At 43.4% G+C, this 26,637-nt stretch overlaps 1 long non-coding RNA gene across 1 annotated transcript in view; it reads left to right on the top strand.

Annotated features, from left to right (window-relative positions):
* Positions 1 to 4,876: 4,876 nt before the first annotated feature.
* Positions 4,877 to 26,637, top strand: part of LOC141100806 (uncharacterized) — a 42,977-nt gene continuing 21,216 nt past the window's right edge. Inside the window, exon 1 of the long non-coding RNA XR_012234787.1 lies at positions 4,877 to 5,179. This is a non-coding gene — a long non-coding RNA (uncharacterized lncRNA). The remainder of the gene's footprint in view (positions 5,180 to 26,637) is intronic.

Genomic DNA, 26,637 nt, shown 5'->3' with positions numbered 1-26,637 from the left:
TCCTTAATGACACACATTCCAACAGTGTAGAGCAAATCTCCACCACCTCTGTATTGCGCAGCTAGGGCTCATTGCAATCAGGCAGTGTTAAAATTGATATGCTTTGGAGATTGCATTCATACAGCTGAAGAGTTGTGGACAGCTCTCCAGGCCGAGTTTGAGCAATGGCTGTCTCCACTTAACTTGCATCCAGGGAAGGCTGTGTACGTTAACGGTGTGAATCTTGTGTGATGACCCTACACCGAAGCAAGCTCAAACATGTGCCTTGCATGGCTCACGTCCTCATCCTGGTGGTACAGCATTTTCTTTGCCACTATCCTGGCCTGGGTGAGCTGCTGCAGAAAGCATGGAAGCTGTGTGCTCACTTCTGCTGTTCGTACCACTCAGGTCATCGACTTGCATCAGAGGTCTTTGTCCAGGCCAGTTAACAGGTTGATATGCAGTGTGCAGTCACAGAGGAATTCCACTCTCCACATGTTGCAGCGACTGTGGCAGCAGCAACAAACTCTGACACAGTATGTCATGTCGTATAGTCTGGGCCAACGCAGTACAGATGTGGAGAAACGCAGTACAGATGTGGAGAATATCAAATTTACGGAGTGGGCACAGATTAAGGACCTCTGCACCGTTCCGCACAGCTTCAAAATGGTTACTTAGTTGGTTAGCGCTGACGATGCCGTCATCAGCAACATTATTAAGGTCATCTAAATGCTGGAGCAAAACAATAAATATAATAGGTGCACTACGAATAGAAATATATATAATTACCTGGTAGGGTGCTGCATAATGCATTGTACAAATGATAAGATACAAAAGAGAGGAGAAAAAAGACCAATGTATAAGAATAGCGCACACCTTAATATAGAAAAATGTATGACAATTTTTTATTATTCAAATGATAAACCACAACATAACACATACATGATAGAACATCATTAAAAACTACAATATCAATAATACATTACCCAAGGTCCCGTGCTAATAGATGATAACTAAACCCGATCCTGTAAAACACTGATGTATATAAAATATGATACACCAAAAAACATGAAATCATAAGTAAGTTACAATAACTAGAATCAGCGCTCATACTGTACATGAACAGCCAAAATTGGGCGTCCCCAAGATTGAAAAAGTGGTGAATAAACAGGGGATAACCAGTTAACCCTATTAAGCCTAGCAAGGTAGCCACTGGAGGGAGAAAAAAAGGGAAGATATAGCAATAGAGTATAACAACTGGCCACAAATAAAGAAATGTATATATTTTTGGCTAATATCCTAATATGCGCCTCCAGCCTTTGGACACTATGCTGACAGGCACAGCAAACCTTTTTGCCACATCTCGCATTGATGTGCCATCCTGGATGAACTGCACTACCTGAGCCACTTGTGTGAGTTGTAGAGTCCGTCTCATGCTACCACGAGTGTGAAAGCACAAGCAACATTCAAAAGTGACGAAAACATCAGCCAGAAAGCATTGGTACTGAGATGTAGTCTGTAGTCCCCACCTGCAGAACCACTCCTTTATTGAGGGTGTCTTGATAATTACCAATAATTTCCATCTGTTGTCTATTCCATTTGCACAACAGCATGTAAAATTGATTGTCAATCAGTGTTGCTTCCTAAAGGTAGTGTCACACTTAGCAATGCACCAGCGATCCCGACCAGCGATATGACGCGGTCAGGATCGCTGGTGCATTGCTAAGTGGTTGCTAGTGAGCTGCCACACAGGCAGATCTCACCAGCGACATAGCAGGGTTCGGGGGTCGCTACTTACCTGTCAGACGAGGCGATCCTGACGTCCTCCCGCCCGTGTCCATGCGTCGCTCGTCGGCGCCACAGGAAGCTGACGACGAGAAACGGTCCAGGAAGTTCTCGCGCAATCAGCGATAACCAGCGGGGGAGCAGTAGAAGGTAAGTATCAGACAAAGTGATATCACTAGCAATATCGCTATAACGTCACAAAAACCTGTGATGTTATAGCGATATTGCTAGCGATATCGCTTAGTGTGACAGTCCCTTAAGTGGACAGTTTGATTTCACAGAAGTTTGATTTACTTGGAGTTATATTCTGTTGTTTAAGTGTTTATTTTTTGAGCAGTGTATATGCAGGTGGGTAAAGAATTGGCTAAAAAACAAGAAACAAAGCATCATCGTAAATGGTACATACTCTGAATGGGAAATAGTCAGCAGTGTGGTTTCCGCAGGAATTTGTGGTATGACCGATTTATTTTTTTAATCTCTTTATTAATTACCTTAAGGATGGGATTGAGAGTAAAGTATCAGTCTTTGCTGACAACACCAAACTACAGGTTGGGCTATTTATATGGATACACCTGGGTGGGCCATGTACAGTATATGGATACACTTTAATAAAATGGGAATGGTTGGTGATATCAACTTCCTGTTTGTGGCACATTAGTATATGGGAGGGGGAAAACTTTTCAAGATAGGTGGTGACCATGGCATCTATTTTGAAGTTGGCCATTTTGAATCCAACTTTATATACAGGGTGGGCCAGTTATATGGATACACCTGGGTGGGCCATTTATAAAGTTGGATTCAAAATGGCCAACTTCAAAATGGACGCCATGGTCACCACCTATCTTGAAAAGTTTCCCCCCTCCCATGCACTAATGTGCCACAAACAGGAAGTTGATATCACCAACCATTCCCATTTTATTAAGGTGTATCCATATACTGTACATGGCCCACCCAGGTGTATCCATATAACTGGCCCACTCTGTATATAGGATACTAAAAACTGATCTTGATAGTGCAATATTACAATAAATCTGGATAAGGTGTGTGAATGGGAAAACACTTGGCAAATGAGATTTAATGTAGATAAATGAAAAGTAATGCACCTAAGTAGGAGTAATCCTATCGCTGCATATACATTAAATGGGAGTATTTTGGTTACAAGTAAGCTGAGCAGTAGTACTCAATGTCAAGCAATGGCTGCAAGCAAACAAAATTTTAGGGTGTATAAAAAGAGAGAGAAAATCCAGTGATCCCAACGTATCGTTACCCCTCCATAAATCACTTGTAAGACCTCATCTAAAATATAAGATCAAATTTTGGGCTCCACATTTTGAAAAGTATATTCAGAAGTTAGAGTCAGTTGAAAAGTGGGCAACTAGAATATTACAAAGGCCTTTCATATGATGAGAGGTTGGAATAGTTGGGGTTCTTTTGCTTAGAAAAAAAATGTCTCAGAGGAGATCTCATTTATATGTATAAATACAAGTGTGGTCAATACAAAGGACTGGCATATGATGTATTCCTTCCAAACACCATACTAGAAACCATAGGGTACACATTATGGGTGGAAGAAATATGATTCCAGCAGCTAAATATAAAAGGGTTCTTTACAGTTAGAACAGTCAAACTGTGGAATGCCCTACCACAAGAGGTACTAGTGGCAGATACTATAACAGCTTTTAAAAAAGGGCTGGATAATTTGCTCAGGACACATATCATTGTGGTTTATACAGGGTGGGCCATGTATTTGGATACACCTAAATAAAATGGGAATGGTTGGTGATATAAACTGCCTGATTGTGGCACATTAGTAAATGGGTGGGGGAAAACTTTTCAAGATGGGTGGTGACCGTGGTGACCATTTTGAAATCAGACATTTTGGATAATACTTTATTTTTTTCAATGCGAAGAGGGTCATGTGACACATGATCTGGCATCAGTCAAGCATCCCTTCGGCGGATATTAGCTACTCACAAATGGCACCCATACAAAATCCAGCTGTTGCAGCATCTCTGACCCAGAATTTGCAGAATGGGCAAAATAAAAATTGGAACAGGACCCTCAGTTTACACAGAACATTATGTTCATTGATAAGGCAAACTTTTTTGGGTGGGCCATTTATATGGATACACCTAAATAAAGTGGGAATGGTGAGAGTTTTCTTGCATAGAGTGTCTTGCATTGAAATCTGCTGCAGTGACCCGGGTACTGCATTTTCCAGACATCAACACAATTTCTATCCATTCCTCACGTGTTACGTGTTAACCTCTGCGACATGTCAATGGTTGTAAACAAAAAGAAACTTGTAAATAACTCATGAAAGAATACATTTACATTATAACCAAGCTCACCATTGTTTTTCTTGTGAAATTCTCAATAAGTTTGATGTGGCATATGACCCTCTTCCCATTAGAAAATATAAAGTTGGATCCAAAATGGCTGACTTCAAATTGGCAGCCATGGTCACCACCCATCTTGCAAAGTCTTCATTCTCCCATATACTAATGTGCCACAAACAGGAAGTTGATATCACCAACCATTCCCATTGTATTTAGGTGCATCCATATACATGGCCCACCCTGTAGATAATTTAGTAACAAAAAATGTATATGTGGTGGAGAAAGGTTGAGCTTGATGGACCTAGATCTTTTTTCAACCTATGTAGCAAAAGTTAAGGCTTTCAAATTAGGGAGATTTCTATTTTTTTAATAATACATCTCTTAAAGTACAGTGATCCCACTTTCATTTGCAAACAGAAGTAAGCCTTAAAGGGGTATTACCAGCTCCAAGATCCTATCCCAATATGTAGTTGGTGTATAATGATAATATTAGCAAATACCTCCAATTAGAAACATAGTATAGTTGTTTTGATTTGCTATGTCTCGCTCCTCATGTGCAGGCATTGCAGGACCTTACATTGTACTTGTGTATTTGCTTCCTGTTGAAACTATTCTGCCTTCACCTGATTTTATTTGTCCTGTCTGAACCTGATCCTTATACCTGAAACTGTCTGGTCTTTGACTTAACCGCTCCCTAACCTGCCCTGTCTGAACCAGTACCTGTGTCCCTGTACCTGAGCCTGTTCTGTGTTTCTGTCTATACTAGTCATGCAGTTCTCCTCAACCTGTTCCCATGGCCGTCTTGTCTAACCAGCTGTACTGCATCAAATCATCCTGTGAACCAGCTCCTGTCCCACCAGCTACTCCAAGTCAGAACCTCCATCCCTGTCCCCTTGGGGTCAGCTGCTGCAGTTCCCGGTCTGTCCTCAAAGGGTACCTGGCAACTACCTCCGGTTCAAATCTAGCTACACCATCAAGGGCTCTAGTGAAGAACCAGGTCATCGCTTAGATACTCATTTCCAGGCTCTCCCTGGCCAGCGGCACAGCGGTTCCACATCCTCTAGCGTGACATAGAGGTAAATATATATTTATTGTAATGTAAGTTCTTCATAGATGATTTTCAAATGAAAGTAACCCAAATTGAAAATGTAACTTAAAAAAACACATAAATTATCAAAAGCAATCTTGTTTGGACATTATCACAAAGCATTACCACTATGAGATGTGTATACTTATACTGTACTAGATGGTGGCCTGATTCTAATGCATCGGGTATTCTAGAATATATATGCAGTTTATTTTTGAAGATTTAATAATAATGCAATAATGCACCCCCCAATCCTGATATGTATGGTTCTCTCACCCCCAATCCTGATATGCATGCTACGCCTCAACCCCCTATCCTGGTATGCATGCTCCTCTCACCCCCCAATCCTGGTATGCATGGTCCTCTCCCCTCTCTTTCCTGGTATGCATGGCCTTCTTACTCCCATTTCGGGGTATGCATGGTCCCCTCACCCCCCAATCCTGGAATGCATGGTCCTCTCACCCCCCAATCCTGGTATGCATGGTCCCCTCACCCCTCTTTCCTGGTATGCAAGGTCCTCTCACCCCCCTTTTGGGGTATGCATGGTCCCCTCACCCCCAATCCTGGTATGCACGGTCCCCTCACCCCCCTTTATTGGTATGCATGTCCCCTCACCCCCCAATCCTGGTATGCATGGTCCCCCTCAACCCCCTATCCTGGTATGCATGGTCCCCTCAACCCCCTATCCTGGTATGCATGGTCCCCTCAACCACCTATCCTGGTATGCATGGTCCCCTCAACCCCCTATCCTGGTATGCATAGTCTCCTCAACCCCCTATCCTGGTATGCATGGTCCCCTCACCTCCCTTTCCTGGTATGCATGATCCCCTCACCCCCCAATCCTGGTATGCATGGTCCCCTCACCCCCCAATCCTGGTATGCATGGTTCCCTCACCGCCCTTTCCTGGTATGCATGGTCCCCTCACCACCCTTTCCTGGTATGCATGGTCCTCTCACCCCCCAATCCTGGTATGCATGGTCCCCTCACCCCCAATCCTGATATGCATGGTCTCCTCACCCCCCTTTTTTGGTATGCATGGTCCCCTCACCCCTCTTTCTTGGTATGCATGGTCCCCTCACCCCCCTTTCTTGGTATGCATGGTCACCTCACCCCCAATCCTGGCATGCATGGTCCCTTCAACCCCCTATCCTGGGATGCATGGTCCCCTCACCCCCCAATCCTGGTATGCATGGTCCCCTCAACCCCCTATCCTGGTATGCATGGTCCCCTCAACCCCCTATCCTGGTATCCATAGTCCCCTCAACCCCCTATCCTGGTATGCATGGTCCCCTCACCCCTCTTTCTTGGTATGCATGGTATCCTCACCCCCCTTTCCTGGTATGCATAGTCCCCTCAACCCCCTATCCTGGTATGCATGGTCCCTCTCAACCCCCTATCCTGGTATGCATGGTCCCCTCAACCCCCTATCCTGGTATGCATGGTCCCCTCAACCACCTATCCTGGTATGCATGGTCCCCTCAACCCCCTATCCTGGTATGCATAGTCCCCTCAACCCCCTATCCTGGTATGCATGGTCCCCTCACCCCCCTTTCCTGGTATGCATGGTCCCCTCACCCCCCAATCCTGGTATGCATGGTCCCCTCACCCCCCAATCCTGGTATGCATGGTCCCCTCACCCCCCAATCCTGGTATGCATGGTTCCCTCACCCCCCTTTCCTGGTATGCATGGTCCTCTCACCCCCCAATCCTGGTATGCATGGTCCTCTCACCCCCAATCCTGATATGCATGGTCTCCTCACCCCCCTTTTTTGGTATGCATGGTCCCCTCACCCCTCTTTCTTGGTATGCATGGTCCCCTCACCCCCTTTTCTTGGTATGCATGGTCCCCTCACCCCCCAATCCTGGTATGCATGGTCCCCTCACCCCCCAATCCTGGCATGCATGGTCCCCTCACCCCCCAATCCTGGTATGCATGGTCCCCTCACCCCCCAATCCTGGTATGCATGGTCCCCTCACCCCCCAATCCTGGTATGCATGGTCCCCTCAACCCCCTATCCTGGTATGCATAGTCCCCTCAACCCACCCTATCCTGGTATGCATGGTCCCCTCACCCCTCTTTCTTGGTATGCATGGTATCCTCACCCCCTTTCCTGGTATGCATAGTCCCCTCACCCCCCAATCCTGGTATGCATGGTCCCCTCACCCCCCAATCCTGGTATGCATGGTTCCCTCACCCCTCTTTCCTGGTATGCATGGTCCCCTCACCCCCCTTTCCGTGTAGCCGTGACCAATCAGCGTCGCGGCCCTCTGTCTGCAACCAATCAGCAATGCGGGTGCGCCCCCCGCTCTCCTCTCCCCCCCACTCTCCTCTCCACACGGTCGGCATGGCGGTGTCAGTATTGTTTAGAGCTAAAGACCGTAGATGACGTAACTCTCGCAAGAGGGGATGTCATCAGCGGTATAAGCCACAAAGCATTACTGGGACCGCAATGCCGGGCGCGTTGGAGAGAAGGAAAATAGTCTGTGGGCCGCCGGAAGGTGAGTATGTTTGTTTTTTTGTTTTTGTTACCCATGGCCACCTTCCGACGGCCTCCGATATCCTTTCCACGCTCCCGGCCTCGTGTTCCCAGTAATGCTTTGCGGCTTATACCGCTGATAACGTCGTGCTCTCGCGAGAGTGGCGTTATCGCGGGTCTAAGTCGCAATGCCTTACTGGGACCGCGAGGCCGGGCGGGTGGAAAGGACATTGAAGGCCGTCGGTGATAATAATTTATTTTTTATCTTTTTAATGGAATAATCTCTGTGGCTGATTGAGCGCTGTCCCCGACTGTGCTGGCCCCTAATTGGTCGCGGCAGCCAGCGGCAGGCGCAGCTTACTGTTACAAACAGCTGCGCCTGTCGCTGTTTGGTTGCGGCCTGGCGGCAGCGACCATTCAGCGGCCCGTGATTTTGGTTACAGACAGACACGATAAGGCGTTTATTTATATAGATATGTGTATGTATGTATGTACTGTATGTGTGTATATGTATACAGTGGGGAAAAAATTATTTAATCAACCACCAATTGTGCAAGTTCTCCCACTTAAAAAGATGAGAGGCCTGTAATTGACATCATAGGTAGACCACAACTATGAGAGTCAAAATGAGAACACAAAACCAGAAAATCACCTTGTCTGATTTGGCAAGATTTATTTTTCAAATTTTGGTGTAAAATAAGTATTTGGTAAGTAGCAAAATTTCATTTCAATATTTTGTTATATATCCTTTGTTGGCAATGACTGAGTTCAAAGGTTTTCTGTAAGTCTTGACAAGGTTGGCACACACTGTTGCTGCTATGCTGGCCCATTCCTCCATGCAGATCTCCTCTAAAGCAGTGATGTTTTGGGTCTGTCGCTGGTCTTGCCATGGCGCTTCATTTTCCTCTTCTTCCTTCCAGATCTGTTTTTGCTGCCTTGGGCTTTCTCTCAGCATCTCATCTTTTGGTGCCATTTTTCTGATGTATTCCTGGATACTCCATGTTTCCTCCAAGATGGTAGCTTGGATGCTTATCAAGCCTTTACCACCCTCCTTTCTGTTGGTATACAATCTTTGGGTGCTGGATTTAGGATAGAAACATCCATGCATGAGTTTTCATGTTTTCACATCTGCAGCTTCCATTAATTGGCAAAAATTAAGAGACCACTGCAAAATATTCAGTTTGTCTGATTTTTCTCTTTATAGTTATATTTTTTGAGAAAAATGTAAATTTCTCTTTTATTCTATAAACTACTGACAACATGTCTTTGAATTTCCAAGCACTAAATTTTGTATTTATTTTCAGAAAATGAGAAATGGTCAAAAGAACAAAAAAGTGCAGTTCTTGCAGACCTCAAATAATGCTAAGAAAACAAGTTCATAATCATTTAGAAACAACAATACTAATGTTTTATCTCGGGAAGAGTTCAGAAATCAATATTTTGTGGAATAACCATGATTTTTAATCACAGCTTTCATGTGTCTTGTCATGCTTTCCACCAGTCTTTCACACTGATTTTGGGTGACCTCATGCCACTCCTGGTACAAAAATTTAAGCAGTTCTTCTTTGCTTGATAGCTTGTTGTGACTATCCAACTTCCTCTTGATTACATTCCAAAGGTTTTAAATGGGGCTTAGGTCTGAAGATTGGGCTGGCCATGACAGGGATTTGATGTGGTGGTCCTTCATCCACACATTGATTGACCTAGCTGTGTGCATGGTGCATTGTCCTCCTGGAGAAAAACAGTCCTCAGAGTTGAGGAACATTACCTGAGCAGAAGGAATCAACTGTTTTTCCAGGATAACCCTATATGCAACTTGATTCATATGTCCTTCACAAAGATTTACCTGCCCAATTCCAGCCATGCTGTACCTTCCCCAGATCATCACCGATCCTCCACTAAATTTCACAGTGGGTGCAAGACACTGAGGCTTGCACGCCTCTCCAGGTCTCAGTCTAACCATTAAATAGCCAGGTGTTGGGCAAAGCTGAAAATTAGACTCATCAGAGAAGATTACCTTACTCCAGTCCTCTATGGCCCAATCTTTATGGTCTTTGGCAAACGTCAGCCTAGCTCTCCTTTGCTTCTCATTGGTGAAACTCTTTTTTTCTAGATCTACATGACTTGAGCCCTACCAGTAATAGCCTGGTATGAACTGTTCTTGCCTTGCACTTCACCCCAGCTGCCATTTGCCATTCCATTTGTAGGTCACTTCATGTCATCCTGCAGTTGCTGAGGGACATTCGAATAAGATGATAGTCATCCCGGTCAGTGGAGAGTCGTTTTCGCCCTGTGCCAGTCTGTAGCTTTGTTGTTCCCAATGTCTGCTGCTTGACCTTGTTGTAAAGGACTGGCGTCTTAGAAATTTTAAGGATGGAGGCAACATGATGCTCACTGTATCCCTCTTCTAGCAAAGCCAAAATTGAGCCCTTCTTTTCCTCACTCAAGACTTTTCTATTCAACTCCTTTGGCATGGTTAAAAGAAAATTTTCATTACTTTTACTTTTGTGATATTACTAGCACTTGTTTTGCCATCCATCCAGCTTGTCCTATTGCAAGAGGATTGTGAACACTACACCAGGGTTTTTTATACTTTCCTTTGTTACATAAGATTTGGTTCAGGTCATAACATAATCAGAAGCACATTTAGTAGAATGAGGTGTACTCTGGTTGGAATTCAACTGACACTGGAATGGAATGGCTGTCAGACATGTAGAGAAGCTGATTTTTATAAAACTGTGCTGCGATCTCTTAATTTTTGCCTGAGCTGTATGTATGTAGTGTATATATACACTGCTCAAAAAATAAATGGAACATTTATACAACAGACAATATAACTCAAAGTAAATCAAACTTCTGTGAAATCAAACTTTCCACTTAGGAAGCAACACTGATTGACAATCAATTTCACATTCTGTTGTGCAAATGGAATAGACAACAGATGGAAAATATTGGCAATTATCAAGACACCCTCAACAAAGGAGTGGTTCTGCAGGTGGGGACCACAGACCACATCTCAGTACCATTGCTTTCTGGCTGATGTTTTGGTCACTTTCGAATGTTGCTTGTGCTTTCACACTCGTGGTAGCATGAGACGGACTCTACAACCCACACAAGTGGCTCAGGTAGTGCAGCTCATCCAGCATGGCACATCAATGCGAGCTGTGGCAAGAAGGTTTGCTGTGTCTGTCAGCGTAGTGTCCAGAGGCTGGAGGCGCTACAAGGAGACAGGCCAGTACACCAGGAGACATGGAGGGGGCCATAGGAGGGAACAACCCAGCAGCAGGACCACTACCTCTGCCTTTGTGCAAGGAGGAACAGGAGGAGCACTGCCAGAGCCCTGCAAAATGACCTCCAGCAGGCCACAAATGTGCATGTGTCTGCACAAACGGTTAGAAACCAACTCCATGAGGATGGTCTGAGTGCCCGATGTCCACAGATGGAGGTTGTGCTCACAGCTCAACACCGTGCAGGACGCTTGGCATTTGCCACAGAACACCAGGATTGGAAAATTCACCACTGGCGCCCTGTGCTCTTCACAGATGAAAGTAGGCTCACACTGAGCACATGTGACAGACATAGAATCATAGAATCATAGAATCATAGAATCGTAGAGTTGGAAGGGACCTCCTGGGCCATCTGGTCCAACCCCCTGCTCAAAGCAGGATTCGCTAAATCATCCCAGTCAGATGTCTGTCCAGCCTCTGTTTGAAGACTTCCATTGAAGGAGAACTCACCACTTCTCGTGGCAGCCTGTTCCACTCATTGATCACTCTAACTGTCAAAAAGTTTTTTCTAATATCTAATCTGTGTCTCCTCCCATTCAGTTTCATCCCATTGCTTCTAGTCTTTCCTTGTGCAAATGAGAATAAAGTTGATCCTTCTACAATGTGACAGCCCTTTAGATATTTGTAGACAGCTATTAAGTCTCCTCTCAGTCTTCTCTTTTGCAAACTAAACATTCCCAAATCCTGCAACCTTTCCTCATAAGACAGGGTTTGCAGACCGGTCACCATTCTGGTCGCTCTTTTCTGAACTTGCTCCAGTTTGTTGATGTCTTTTTTAAAATGTGGTGCCCAAAACTGGACACAATATTCCAGATGAGGTCTGACCAAAGAGGAGTAGAGGGAAATAATGACTTCACGTGATCTAGACTGTATGCTTCTGTTAATACATCCTAGAATTGCATTTGCCTTTTTTGCTGCTGCATCACACTGTTGACTCATATTCAGTCTGTGATCTATTAGTATACCCAAGTCTTTTTCACATGTGCTGTCACTTAGCCCTATTCCTCCCATTCTATATATGTTTTTTCCATTTTTATTGCCCAGATGTAGTACTTTGCATTTCTCCCTGTTAAAAACCATTCTGTTAGTTGCTGCCCACTTCTCCAGTTTATTTAAATCTTTTTGAATCCTCTCTCTCTCTTCTCTAGTATTAGCTATCCCTCCTAGCTTTGTGTCATCAGCAAATTTAATCAGTTTACCCTCAATTCCTTCATCTAAATCGTTGATAAAGATGTTGAACAATACAGGGCCCAGGACAGAGCCCTGTGGTACCCCACTTGAGACATTCTTCCAACTGGATGTGCAGCCATTTACGACCACTCTTTGGGTCCGATCACTAAGCCAGTTATGAATCCACCTAACAGTTGCCTTGTCCATTCCATACTTAATCATTTTTTCAATAAGGATTGTATGAGAGACTTTGTCAAATGCTTTGCTGAAGTCAAGATATACTATATCTACAGCATTTCCTTGATCCACCCAATCAGTGATACCGTCATAGAAGGAAATTAAGTTAGTCTGACATGACTTATTAGTTACAAACCCATGCTGACTCTGTTTAATCACTTCATTCTTATCCAGGTATTGACATACATGTTGTTTAATAATTTGTTCAAAGATCTTTCCTGGTATAGAAGTCAGACTCACCGGCCTATAGTTACCTGGGTCCACCTTCTTCCCCTTTTTGAAGATAGGAACAACATTTGCTCTTCTCCAGTCTTCTGGCACTTCTCCTGTTCTCCAAGAATTTTCAAAGATTATAGAGAGGGGTTCAAAAATTTCTTCTGCTATCTCCTTCAGTACTCTGGGGTGTAATTCATCTGGACCTGGAGACTTGAATTCATTTAGGCTAGCTAAGTGTTTCCTCACTATCTTTCTGTTTATAGATATCCTGGATTCTTCTATTCCCTTAATAGGACAGTGAATAACAGTTGATGTTACATTTCCTTTCTGAGAGAAAACAGATGCAAAATAGGAATTTAAAAGTTCAGCCTTCTCAACATCCTGTCTTACCATTTCATCATTTTCATCCTGTAAAAATCCTATAGCATCTTTGACTTTTCTTTTACTTTTGACATATCCCCAAAATCCTTTATTATTGCTTTTGACATCTCTTGCAAGCCTCAATTCATTTTCAGCTTTAGCTAATCTGATTTGTGCCCTGCAGGTTCTGCAGACAGCATTATATTCTTCTTTAGATATGCCTCCCTCTTTCCATTTTATAAACATTTTTTTCTTCCTTTTTAGCATGTGCTTAAGTTCTGTGTTCATCCATCCTGGTTTCCTTAACTGCTTCCTATTCTTCCCTCTTTTCGGAATTGTTAACAACTGTGCTTTGAGAATTTCATTTTTCAAGATTTCCCATCCTTCCTGGACATTTTTGTCTTTAAGGATATCCAGCCATTGGATCCCTCCAATTCTCTTTCTGAATCCCTTAAAATCTGCCTTTCTGAAATCTAACCTTGATGTCTGAGTCTTCACAGGTCTTCCGCCTCTAGTTATCCAAAATTCTAAAATAGCATGGTCGCTACCTCCTAGGGTCCCAGCCACTTTTACCTCCTCAACCATTTCCTCCCTGTTTATAAGGATTAGATCCAAGGTAGCAGTTCCCCTTGTTTTCTCCCTTACCTTTTGGAAGATAAAGTTGTCAGCAAGAGAGGATAAGAATTTCCTTGACCTGTTAGTTTTGCCTGAGAGAGATTCCCAACAAATGTCTGGATAGTTGAAATCTCCCATGACAACTATGTCATATTTTTTGGAGAACTTGGCCATTTGATGCATAAAGAGTTCATCCATATCTTCAGCTTGCACAGGCGGCCTGTAGTAAATGCCTACAATGGTGTCCTTTCCATTGTTCTGTCCTTGTATTCTTACCCAAACAGTTTCCACAGAACTCCCAGTCTCTGAAGCTTCAATCTCTGTGCAGATATACGCGTTTCTAACATACAATGCGACACCCCCTCCTCGTTTATCAAGTCTGTTTCTTGCAAATAAGTTGTATCCTTCTAGTCTTGTATTCCAATCATGTGTATTGTCCCACCAAGTTTCAGTGATTCCAATGACATCATATTTCTTTTCCTGTGTTAGTAGTTCCAATTCTCCTTGTTTGTTGCCCATGCTTTGTGCATTAGTATAGAAACATTTTAGTTTGTGATTGGTTTCTCTTTCTCCAATATTTTTATTAATTAGATTCTTTCGTCTTTGTTCTTCCTTTCCACTTCTAATAGCAGAGTTCTCAATAGCATTTGTCAGGTCTATGGCTTTTTCTGGTCTTTTGCTTCCCTTCCCATGTTGTTCTAGTTTAAAGCTCTCCTTACAAGTGTAGCAAGGCGACTTCCAAATACATGTTTTCCAGTCTTCGTAAGGTGCACCCCATCTCTAGCAAGTAGTCCATCGTATAAGTAGTTCACTCCGTGATCCAGAAATCCAAATCGTTGCTGACGGCACCATCGACGTAGCCAGTTATTCACCTGCAGAATCTTATTCCACCTCCTTGTTCCATGGCCATCCACTGGGAGGATGGAAGAGAAGACCACCTGCGCTCCCAGTTCTTTCACTTTCTTGCCTAAGTCTTCAAAGTCTCTGCAGATGGTTTCCAGGTCGTTTCTTGCAGTGTCATTTGTCCCCACATGTAGTAGCAGGAATGGGTAGTCATCTGTAGGTCTGAAGAGTCCTGATATCCTGTCAGACACATCTTTAATTTTTGCACCTGGAAGACAACACATTTCTCTTGAAGTTATATCCGGTCTGCAGATAGCGGCCTCAGTTCCTCTCAACAGGGAATCCCCCATGACCACCACTCTCCGTTTCTTCTTCACAACATTTTTCTTTCTCCATCCAGGAGGACTCTGAAGGCGTACAAGGTTGCTGCTTGTTGGCAAAGTCTTATCCTGATGTATTTCTTCATTGTTTTCCTGCGTGAGAGCCTGGTACTGGTTTCTGAGCAGTATGGGTGCTGACTGCCTCCTGATCCTCCTGCTTCTCTGGGTCACATGTCTCCATTCCTCTGTTTCTTCAGGTGCACTTCGAATTTCTTCTCTTTCTGTAACATGAAGAGATAATTCTGCTCTGTCCAAGAACTCTTCACCTTCCTTAATGATCTTCAACGTAGCTAACCTCTCTTCGAGATTTTGCAACTTTTCCTCCAACAGGGACACAAGCTTGCATTTGTGGCATGTGAAGTTTGGCTTTTCCACTGGTAAGTCTGTGAACATGTAGCAAGAAATGCAGCTCACCAAATGGCTCCTGGCCTCTTCCATCTTGAGATTTCTTAAAAACGATGAAAGATAAGCCCAGATTCCGATTTCCTCTTTTCAGCTGCAACGGCCAAAACCCAGTGATCGTTGAGCTCGCGGAGACTCTTCACTTATCCCAGAAGGCACTGGGAATATGCAAATGATCTCCTCAAGACTCTTCCCCTGGTTTTCCGATTTCCTCTTTTCAGCTGCAACGGCCAAAACCCAGTGATCGTTGAGCTCGCGGAGACTCTTCACTTATCCCAGAAGGCACTGGGAATATGCAAATGATCTCCTCAAGACTCTTCCCCTGGTTTTCCGATTTCCTCTTTTCAGCTGCAACGGCCAAAACCCAGTGATCGTTGAGCTCGCGGAGACTCTTCACTTATCCCAGAAGGCACTGGGAATATGCAAATGATCTCCTCAAGACTCTTCCCCTGGTTTTCCGATTTCCTCTTTTCAGCTGCAACGGCCAAAACCCAGTGATCGTTGAGCTCGCGGAGACTCTTCACTTATCCCAGAAGGCACTGGGAATATGCAAATGATCTCCTCAAGACTCTTCCCCTGACTCCAGACAGAGTCTGGAGACACCATGGAGAGCGATCTGCTGCCTGCAACATCCTTCAGCATGACCGGTTTGGCAGTGGGTCCGTAATGGTGTGGGATGGCATTTCTTTGGAGGGCTGCGCAGCCCTCCATGTGCTTGCCAGAGGTAGCCTGACTGCCATTAGGTACCGAGATGAGATCCTCAGACCCCTTGTGAGACCATATGCTGGTGCGGTTGGCCCTGGGTTCCTCCTAATGCAGGACAATGCCAGACCTCATGTGGCTGGAGTGTGTCTGCAGTTCCTGCAAGATGAAGGCATTGAAGCTATGGACTGGCCCGACCACTCCCCAGACCTGAACCCGATTGAGCACATCTGGGACATCATGTCTCACTCCATCCACCAACGTCACGTTGCACCACAGACTGTCCAGGAGTTGGCGGATGCTTTAGTTCAGGTCTGTGAGGAGATCCCTCAGGAGACCATCCGTTTCCTCATCAGGAGCACGCCCAGGAGTTGTAGGGAGGTCATACAGGCACGTGGAGGCTACACACAATACTGAGAGGCACATGGAGGTCACACACAATACTGAGCATCATTTTGATTTGTTTTAAGGACATTACATTCCACCTTAATTTTGTGTGTGACTCCAAATCCAGGCCTCCATTGGCTAATGAATTTGATTTCCATTGTTGATTTGTGTGTGATTTTGGTTTTCAGCACATTCAACTTTGTGCAGAACAAAGTATTCAATGAGAATATTTAATTCATTCAGATCTAGGATGACTTATTTGAGTGTTCCCTTTATTTTTTTGAGCAGTGTATATATATATACTATCTTGGCCCGTGTGAAATTTTCACACTTTGGTCATCTGGGGCGCAGGCAATTTCTGAAAAAGCAAGCTGGTCAAATGTAAATGTATTTAATGAGATGCTGAGCACAGACAGGTATTTTATATATGTAGATTGGTAATACAATAAAGTGGTTTGATAAGTAGAGGTCAAAGCATGTCTTCTGGTTGAGGTGCCACCTGCAGGTCATTGTTTCTTTCTGCAGGTTTATGAAAATCAATGTTTAAACTGTATTTAGTGATAAAATTGTGAATGTGCGGTTTGCTTGGCTCTTTTCTTGCTGGAGGGAGCAAGTTTATCTTTCAAATGGTGTATCATTTGTGTGTGTGGGTCAAAGTAATCAGCAAAAAAGCAGTGCATGTGTACAAATGTGCTTGCATATGTGACTCACCTGCAGTAAAGTGTGCAATCCTCCAATCTGCCTGAAATAGGCTGGGCAAGCACTTGAGCAAGCTGCAAAGACCCCAAGGCAAATGTATGGATTTGTTTGTGATGTGTGTAAGCAGCTTTGTGGTAGTGTGCTTTGGGGTAGTGTGCTGCCACATGCAGGTCATTTGACCTTTCAGATGGTGTATCATTTGTTAGTGTGGGTGGAGTATGAATGGAGAAAGTGTGCAATTGAATAGGCAGTGCTTGTTTACAAATGTGTTTGCATATGTGACTCACCTGCAGTGAAGTGTGCAATCCTCCAATTTGGCTGAAATAGGCTGGGCAAGCAGTTCGGCAAGCTGGAAAGCCCCCAAGGCAAATGTTTGGATTTGTTTGTGATGTCTGTAGGCAGCTTTGTGATAGTGTGCTTTGGGGTAGTGTGGTGCCACCTGCAGGTCATTTTTCCTTACTGCCGGTTTATAAAAATTAATGTTTAAACTGTATGTTGTGATCAAACTGTGGATGTGTGGTTTGTTTGGCTATTTTCATGCTGAAGGGGGCAAGTTTACCTTTCAAACGGTGTATCATTTGTGTATGTGGGTGCAGTATGAACGGAGATACAAAGTAATCACCGAAAAACAGTGTTTAGAAATAATAGAATATAATGTAGAGGCATGTGTATGTGCATGTTGGGGACGTGTGGCTGCATTTGCCTACTGGTGCATCTTATTTCTCTATTCACACATATGCTTTAATTGTTGGACTATGCTTTCATGTATGTTGGGGATATTGCATTGACCCTAGGGGGATACTAGGGACTTGCATTTAGCATTAGTCACATAATGTTGTTTTAACAATTGTTTGGTTGCATGTGAATAGCCCTATGTCCTGACACTAATGATATATTATAAATAAGGGTATAAAATTATTATAAAAAATTATACTGAATATCAGTGTGGCAAATTAGACTATTCCCACCCTGTTTTTTAGTCCCTCTTTTTTCCATTTTTGCATTTTTCTGTATATTCTTTTAAATATGTATCAACAAACTTTAAGCTTTTAAGAAACTCATTCTGGAATCCCTCTATGTCCTTATGTCCTGAGGTGATAAATCATCACTATTCAGGATTTCTGTGAAAGATATAGTGTATATATATATATATATATATATATATATATATGTTGTAGATTGTGAGCCCTCGCGGCGGGCAGGGTCCTCTCTCCTCCTGTACCAGTTATGACTTGTATTGTTTAAGAGCATTGTACTTGTTTTTATTATGTATACCCCTCCTTACATGTAAAGCGCCATGGAATAAATGGCGCTATAACAATAAATAATAATAATAGTATATATATATATATATATATATATATATATATATGTGTGCGTGTGTATATATATATATATATATATATATATATATATATAATGTTGAGGTATATGACTATACTGTATAGTTATAGACTATGTGATCAGTTATCTACAAAATGAAAAATGAAACAAAAAAATAATAAGTTTTTTTCTTTCATTTTTCTCACCTTATTCAACATATAATGTTATTTATGGATAAAATACATCAAATAGCCATGTTACTATAGTGATTGCTGCCCTCAACTTGCAATAGTAACAGAAACTAATGGTAAAATTTAGAAAATAGCCTTTGATAGGTTCATTGTATAGCTTTGAGGTTGAATATAATTAGTATGGGAAGTATTGTTCCAAAAACCACATCTTACAAAACACAAAATGATCATGCAGACTTAGACACTGCTGATCTGTTAAGTATACCTTAAGTATATTTTCCTTGACATAAATCAGAATAGGTGATTTGTCTTATGTGAGATCCACAGCTTTACGAATGGGTTTCAGGATTGGCTTTTTCTCTTTTAAGATGAAGCAAACAATGTGACAGACAGCATGTGAGACCATAAGGTCAAGGTGGCTGAGTTAGAGTCCATCTGTTACCTTGGCAAATGTTTCTCATGAAGAAATTAATGGCTTTCTGAATTCTAGCTTAATCACAAAAAAAGAGCTACGTACAAGAAAACATTTGCATTAGGAATGATTCACAGAATTCCAGCTGTTATAATTGCCTTCACATACGAAATTGTGCAAAAAGTAGCACCGTGTTTCTTAACAACATCGATTTAACTGTCAAGGTATACTAACTGCCTGAAAATGTTTCTTGTCTAATCATCTCACATTGATATTACAGTAACTGCGTAGTTGCCAATTATCCCTTTTTGGTGGTCCAATGTTTCCTTGCTACTTTGATCCTTTTATTCTTTTTTGCTTTTTAATGTGTAACTTCTTAATGTCATATGAAAACTCGTTTAGGGAGAGATGGAATTTTCATAATCTTTGCATTTTAAATACCAATATATTTGATATTTGTGATAGTTTTATTGCAAGCTTGATTTATTTTTTTTAGACTTTATTTAAATAATGTGAAATTAACTTGAAAATGTAGTAACACGTTTGGGATGTCCACAGATTTCTTCGAGCCTGACAACCTCCTGTAAGTAGTCTTATAGAGTTCCAGTGTCTCTGAAATACTGTACCACTGTGTGTGCCCCAAGTGGAGATGAAGGTTTGATCTGTTAAGCTGTTAAGAGAACTTGAACCTTGGACTATGTAGTGTATGTTATAAAATTACTTAGCAGTGAGTAGTTAATATGAAGGATCTGGGGCTCCAGCCTTGAACTTCTTGCCTGTGGAACCAGATCTCTGGCAAGCTACACTTTGGACTGTCAGCATAAAAATGACACCAACATAATTTAATCCCATGATAAAGCAAAGGACCACATGCTCTCTACCCGATAAGTTTCCATCTCATAAGTAGTAGACTGCTGTGTATCTGCATGTTACAAGACAGCGTCAAAGCACCATGACTGCACCTGCCCTTTATATGTGAAAAGCGGAGACAGAGGCTGTGGTGTAATGGGAATCATGTGTATATAATCTTTGTTTTTATATTAGGTGGACTTCGAAATAGGGAGAGGGTTGTTGTAGATGTTATAGTGTATATAGGGAGCCATGGGGCCATAATACTATATTTAGGGAGCTGAGGGGGGCAGCATAATTTGTGTAACGAGCTGTTGGTGCAATTATAATGTGCATAGCTAGCTATATGACACAATGCTGTGTATCAGATCCAGTGAGGCCACAATGCTATATTTAAAGAGTTGTGGAGGTATAATGGGTATAGGGACTTGGGGGGGGCTTCATGCTGTGAAGGAAGCTGTGGAGGATATTATGCTGTAAGGATCTTATTTGCTTTAAAAGGGTGTATTTTTACTTTTTAGCAAAAGAGAAAAGAAAAATTTCAGCTCACCCATTCAGAGGATCCTCTATGGCAACTTGTATATTTCAGAGCAGTCTGCTGGAAAACCAAATGGTAGGCATGGGCATCACAGCATGATTAATCCTTGTGAAACTCTCTTCCATGCGATCCTCAGTAGGGAAGGCCGTTACACTGCAGAGTCTGGAGTTGTCCCCACAGTGGAGAGAGGGTCTCCTGGCTGCTTGTTCCTTATTGGACTGTAACCCAGTTAAGCTTATTTGGGATTGCCTCATTCCTGAGAGGCATAAGGAAATGCTCCTTGCAATTTCATCCAGCTTTGCTCATTACTTGCCTTGTTCTGAGGAAAACCTATGGGTCCACATCCAGTGCACAGAGCTGCCCAGGCCCAGGCAGGAACATGCAATATAAAATGGTGAATCCAGCTCTCGAAAAAGCAAATATTTATTATTTTAAAATTTCAAAAACAAAATTTTATTGAATGCATATTAAAAAAATTCAAGTGTGCAGATGGCCAGAACTAACATTAGTTAGCCGCATGTAGCATAGACGATCCTACGCATTTCAGCATAAAGCCTTACTCATATATCCATGTATTTTTTTGAAATTTTAAAATAAATATTTGCTTTTTCAAGCACCAGATTCACCATTTAATATTTTTACTTTTTAGGACAGAATATGAGGCATCATTAGTTTTTAAATGATCACTTGGGGGCACTTTTTAAAGGGGCACTTGAGACATTATTACTTTTTTGGTGGTCTTGCTACTTTAAGGGGAAACTCAAGCATCATTATTTCAAGGGGACACTTGGAGCATTTTAAACTTCATGAAGTATAAGTGGCATTATTACTTTCTACTGTAGGTAGCACAGTGGTGGAATTATTAGCATTGTCAATTTTTTTGTAGTAGAGAATAATTATAGCGATATAATTTTTGAAGTCGCTGTTCCTTGCAGGTGCAGGTAGGATGGGGAGTTTTTGTTTGTTTGAGAATAGGTGGATAGGTGAAAAGGTCATGTAAATGTGAGAAGTCAAATGTGTGTTATAAATTCTGCAGATAGTTCATAGCTGTAATAAGTTGCCATGTTGAGCCTGAAGAACAAGCAGTGGAGAATTGCATTGTTGAAGCTGACCAAACAACAAAGTTCACATTACTAGGAAGTGGGTCTCCCATACTGTTTGCCTATGCAGTGAATGCAAGGCCTGCCACTAGAGATGAGCGACTTTGCCTTTTTTCGTGTCGAGTCGGGTTTCATGAAACCCGACTTTCTCAAAAGTCGGGTCGAACGAATTTGGCCGATTATCGTGAAAAGTCGAAGGCCGACTGAAACACGAAACCCAATGCAAGTCAATGGGGAAGAAAAGTCGGCAGTGAGTGGAGGACAGGAAACACACCTACAGTGCCCATTTTAATGCCAAAAACATCAATTCTTATTACTTAAGCTTGTCAACCTTAATTTACTTTATAATAATAGTTAGGCATTGAAAACTGGGGTTATTTGGCTAAAGTTGTGGGGGGGTAGGGCTGGCTCGAGATTTTCATTGGCCCAGGACCGAAGAGTGTCAATCGGCTCCTTTAACACATGTCACAATTCATGATCCTCTGATACGGCAGAGAAATAGCGGTATAGTACAATGAAAAATACTTCACTTCTTACATCTCATGACTGATATCCATTTTAAATTCTCCAATAGCTCCAAAAATGGACAGTATATTATTCCATACAGTATTATGGCCACCGCATAGTGTGCTATACAGAGTAATGAGGCCCATATATTTCTCCATACAGAATCAATGGTCCCATATAATGTTCCATATAGTATATGATGAGCTCCACATAATGCTACAGTATATGTTGGTCTCCATGGATGAAGCTCCACTGTCTTACGGGCCCAAATAATGCTCCATATATAATGGGCCCCATTTCAAATGCTCCAGTGTATAATGGGCCCTGTCAATGCTGCTCCAGTGTCTGATGTCCACCTTTGGAATGCTCCAGTGTATGGTGGGCCTCATATATCTTTCTTCAGACTACAGTGCTCCCCAAAAAGAGCTGCCCCAACATTGAAAACAATTAAATAAGTCTCCTGGCTAGGGAATCCCTGTACTAGTCTGGACTCCTCGTCGTCCCCATCTTCCATCTCACTGCACTTGGACTGTTTAGGCAGAGGGCGTACAGACGTGATGTCATCGCGCTCTGACCAGAATGTCACTGTCAGGAAATGCGGAAGACGTCACGGCGGTGGATCAGGGAGAGGTAAGTATTTCAAATTGCAAGTGCTGTGATCCTGAGCAAGCAGGGGGGGCCCACTCATTGGCGACGGCACTGGCACAGGGCCCCTCATAGTACGCCGGTGTGTCTGACGGCGGGTGTGCACCCCCACCGTCAGAGACACGATTCTACTATGAGGGACCTTGTGCCAGTGCTGTTGCCAAACAGTGTGCCCACCCACCTGTCCAGGGCAACGGCACTCACACGGGTGCGTGCGCCAGGTGGTGACCCCGGCCCTGTGGGGGGAGGCAGCCCAGTTAAGGAGGTGGAAAAATTGGCATATGTTGATGTTGGACATTCAGCAGCTGCAAATGGAGTAATTGGAGAAGTCCGCGGAAGAGGAGGACAAAAGCAAGCCATTTTTCTGGCAACCTACGTGTCAGCAGGGGGGGTGCGACAAAATCCCTTGAAACCCATGCATGGTTTATTTTAATGAAGGCTAGATCATCAACATTTTGGGTCGACAGACGTGTCCTTTTTTCTGCCAGGATTGATCCAGCAGCACTGAAGACTCGTTCAGATAACACACTAGCAGCAGGGCAAACGAGCTCCTGTAAGGCATATTGTGCCAATTCAGGCCAGGTGTCAAGTTTACTGGCCCAATAGTCGAAGGGGAATGACCGGTGAGGGAGAACATCGATATGAGAGGAGAAGTAGTTTGTAACCATAGTTGACAACTGCTGTCTCCTGTCACTTTCGATCGATGCAGTATTACCAGTCGTGTGAGCGGTACTTGAAAAATCAGTCCACGACATGGTCATGAAACCCCTGTGTCCAACGCCACTTTGGCTGTGTGCACCACGAACACCTCTTTTATGTTGCCACCTACGGCTTATTGGAAAAACATCACCGCCGCTGTGTGCTGGGAATGCCTCAAGCAAACGGTTTACCAGAGTTGCTTGTTTGCTAGCCAATATTAGCACTAGGTTCTCCTGTGGCATGATGTTTTGGAATTTGCCTTTATAGCGTGGATCCAGGATGCTGGCCAACCAGTAGTCGTCATCGTTCATCATTTTGGCAATGCGGGGGTCCCTTTTTAGGATCTGCAAGGCATAATCAGATATGTGCGCCAATGTTCCAGGTGTCAATGATGCACTGTGAGTGTTGGGTGGAGGAGCACTTTCTGGCAAATCCACATCCCTCCAGTCACGCACAAACCCTGTACCTGACCTTGCCACGCCAACATTTTTTCTTGCCCCCTGAGAAGCATCCTCCTCCCCAAAATAATCATCACCATCATCCTCCTCCTCCTCCTGCTCCTCTTCTTCCTCCACCTCGTCCACGAGACTTCCCTGATCAGAAAATGGCTGACTGTCATCAAGGCTTCCCTCCTCTTCCTAGGCTGCAGACGTCTGCTCCTTAATATGCGTTAAAGTTTGCATGAGCAGACGCATAAGTGTGACGCTCATGCTTATGATGGTGTCATCTGCGCTTACCAGCCGTGTGCATTCCTCAAAACACTGAAGGATTTTACAGAGGTCTTTCAGCTTCGACCACTGCACACCAGACAACTCAATGTCTGCCTGCAAAATGCCTGCCCGTGTATCCTCCCACAAATGAATTACAGCCTGCCTGTGTTCGCACAGCCTCTGAACCATGTGCAGGGTGGAGTTCCACCTTGATGCAACGTCGATAATTAGGCGGTGCTTGGGAAGGTGGAGCAATCGCTGCAGCTTCTGCATACGACTTTAGTGTACGGGCGACCGGCGGATGTGCGAGCACAGTCTTCGCACCTTATGGAGCAGGGGTGTTAACTCCGGATAATTATTGAGGAAGCACTGCACCACCAGGTTCAAGGTGTGAGCCAGGCAAGGTATGTGTCTGAGTTTTGAAAGGGCTTTGGCTGCCACAAAATTCCGGTCGTTATCACTAACTACTGTTGTGAGCTCATTTTCGGGTTTGCCTCTGGCTTCTGGTGAGGGTTATGGAGCTGGCTGTGCTGACAGAGGAGTAGTGAGTTCTCTATCTGGACTCCCTCTGTTGGTGAAGGGAGGTAATGAAGCTGATCTAAATGGCAGAGACCGGCCACCTGAGGAAGAGGACTGCGATTGGACATCAGGAGTTTCTGATTGGATTTAAGGCAGCCGACTCCCTAGTTTCTTGCTGGTAATTTTTCCTGACTGTGGATTCTGGTTTCCAGTTTGGTTCCTGCCTTCCTAAAGCTAAGTTTTCTCTGCTATTCTTCATATGAGTTTTGTCTGGTTTACTTAGTTTTTGTGTTCAGCCAGCCCTGCTGGGACTGGGCTGAATTCCCATTTTGTCTCTGATCAGTTGATCTTTTTTACTCTGTCTTCAGAATATACCTCAGTGCTGATATAGTGATTTGAAGTCTAGCAACTTCAGGGCCTTTTTCTATCAGACGTGTTGGACATATTTTTGGCAGGGTTTTTTGCGTGATTGCAGACAGCAGCTTTTCTTTCCTGTCCTTTCTAGTTAGCAAGGGCCCCATCGTTTGCTCAGCCTATCTTTCCATCTGTGTCTGTGTTTTCATCTGTTTCACCGACAATACATGTTGGGGGCTGTCTATTGCTTTGGGGTCTGCTCTGGGGCAGTTTAGATTTTCCCTTTCTTTCTTTAGGCTTATTTAGTTCTCCGGCCGTGACGAGGCGTCTATGACCATCGCAGGCATGCTCCACGGCTACTGCTAGTTGTTGTGGATAGGATCAGGGGTCTGCAATCAGCTAGTTACCATCCCCTCCGGTTTTCTGGGCTTAGCCTGCTTTTTTGTTTTTTCCTCCTTGGTGACTCATTCATAACAGAATCACCAGCCATACCGCAGATTCTAGGGTACTCAAAAGCAGGAGAGAATTGTAAAAAAAAAAAAAAAGTGTCAGAATTTTTTTTTTTTTTTGTATGTATATTTTCTCCTCTTTTTTTTCTGGGGCCGTAGGAGGATTCTTTTTTTTTTCTTTTCTTTTTCTCCTTGATGGAGATTAAGCAATTGTCTGATCGTGTGGAGCAGCTTACTGCTGAAGTGCCGGGAATTTCCGCCTATCTCACTCATTCACATGCTGTTGAACCAAGGATCCCTGCTCCTGATGTGTTTTCTGGGGATCGGTTTAAATTTTTGAATTTTAAGAATAATTGTAAATTATTTCTTGCCTTGAAGCCTAACTCATTGGAGAGCTCTGCGCAGCATGTTAAAATTGTCATCTCCTTGCTGCGCAGCAATCCCCAGGATTGGGCGTTTTCTTTGACACCTGAAGATCCTGTTTTGACTAATGTGGATGCATTTTTTCAAGCCTTGGGGTTGTTATATGATGAACCCAATGCTATTGATCAAGCTGAGAGAGCCCTATTGGCATTGAACCAGGGTCAGGATCCTGCAGAGTTATACTGTCAGAAATTCCGAAAGTGGGCTGTTCTTACTACATGGAATGATAGTGCACTGGCAGCTCTCTTTCGGAAGGGTTTGTCTGAGACTTTACAAGATACTATGGTGGGATTTCCTGTTCCCTCTGGTCTTGACAATTCTATGTCATTAGCCATTCAAGTTGATCGGCGTTTACGTGAACTCAAGACTACACGGGAGGCGCTGCCACATTTTGAACAAATGTCTGAACCTATGCAATGTGATGCAGTTTTGTCTAGGGCGCAACGTCAGGAGTTTAGAAGGCGTAATAAGCTGTGTTTTATCTGTGGAGATGCCTCTCATGTTATTTCTGTCTGCCCTAAACGAGAGAAATGTTTTGCACACACATTTGCTGTGGGTGGCGTACAACCTAAGTTTCTTTTGGCAATTACTCTGATCTGCTCCTTATCCACATTTTCCGCGAAGGCTTTTGTGGATTCAGGAGTGGCATTGAATCTAATGAGTTGGATTTTGCTAAACGTTGTGGTTTTCCTATGACATCTCTGCTGACGCCTATTCCTTTGAGGGGTATTGATGCTACTCCTTTGGCGAAGAATAAACCTCAGTTTTGGACCCAGGTGATAATGCGGGTCGCCCCAGACCACCAAGAAAATTGCAGATTTATGGTGTTGCATAATTTACATGATACCATTGTTCTGGGTTTTCCCTGGTTGCAAATCCATAATCCGGTTTTGGATTGGAAATCTTTGTCTGTGGTGAGTTGCGGTTGTCGGTGTGCTCTTGGTGACACTCC

This window comes from Dendrobates tinctorius, unplaced genomic scaffold (genome assembly GCF_039654945.1).
Source record: "Dendrobates tinctorius isolate UK_male_01 unplaced genomic scaffold, ASM3965494v1 ptg000108l, whole genome shotgun sequence".
In the NCBI taxonomy this organism is placed as follows: Eukaryota; Metazoa; Chordata; class Amphibia; order Anura; family Dendrobatidae; genus Dendrobates; species Dendrobates tinctorius.
The sequence above is the reverse complement of the archived record's forward strand: the minus strand, read 5'-3'. Positions and strand labels throughout refer to the sequence as shown.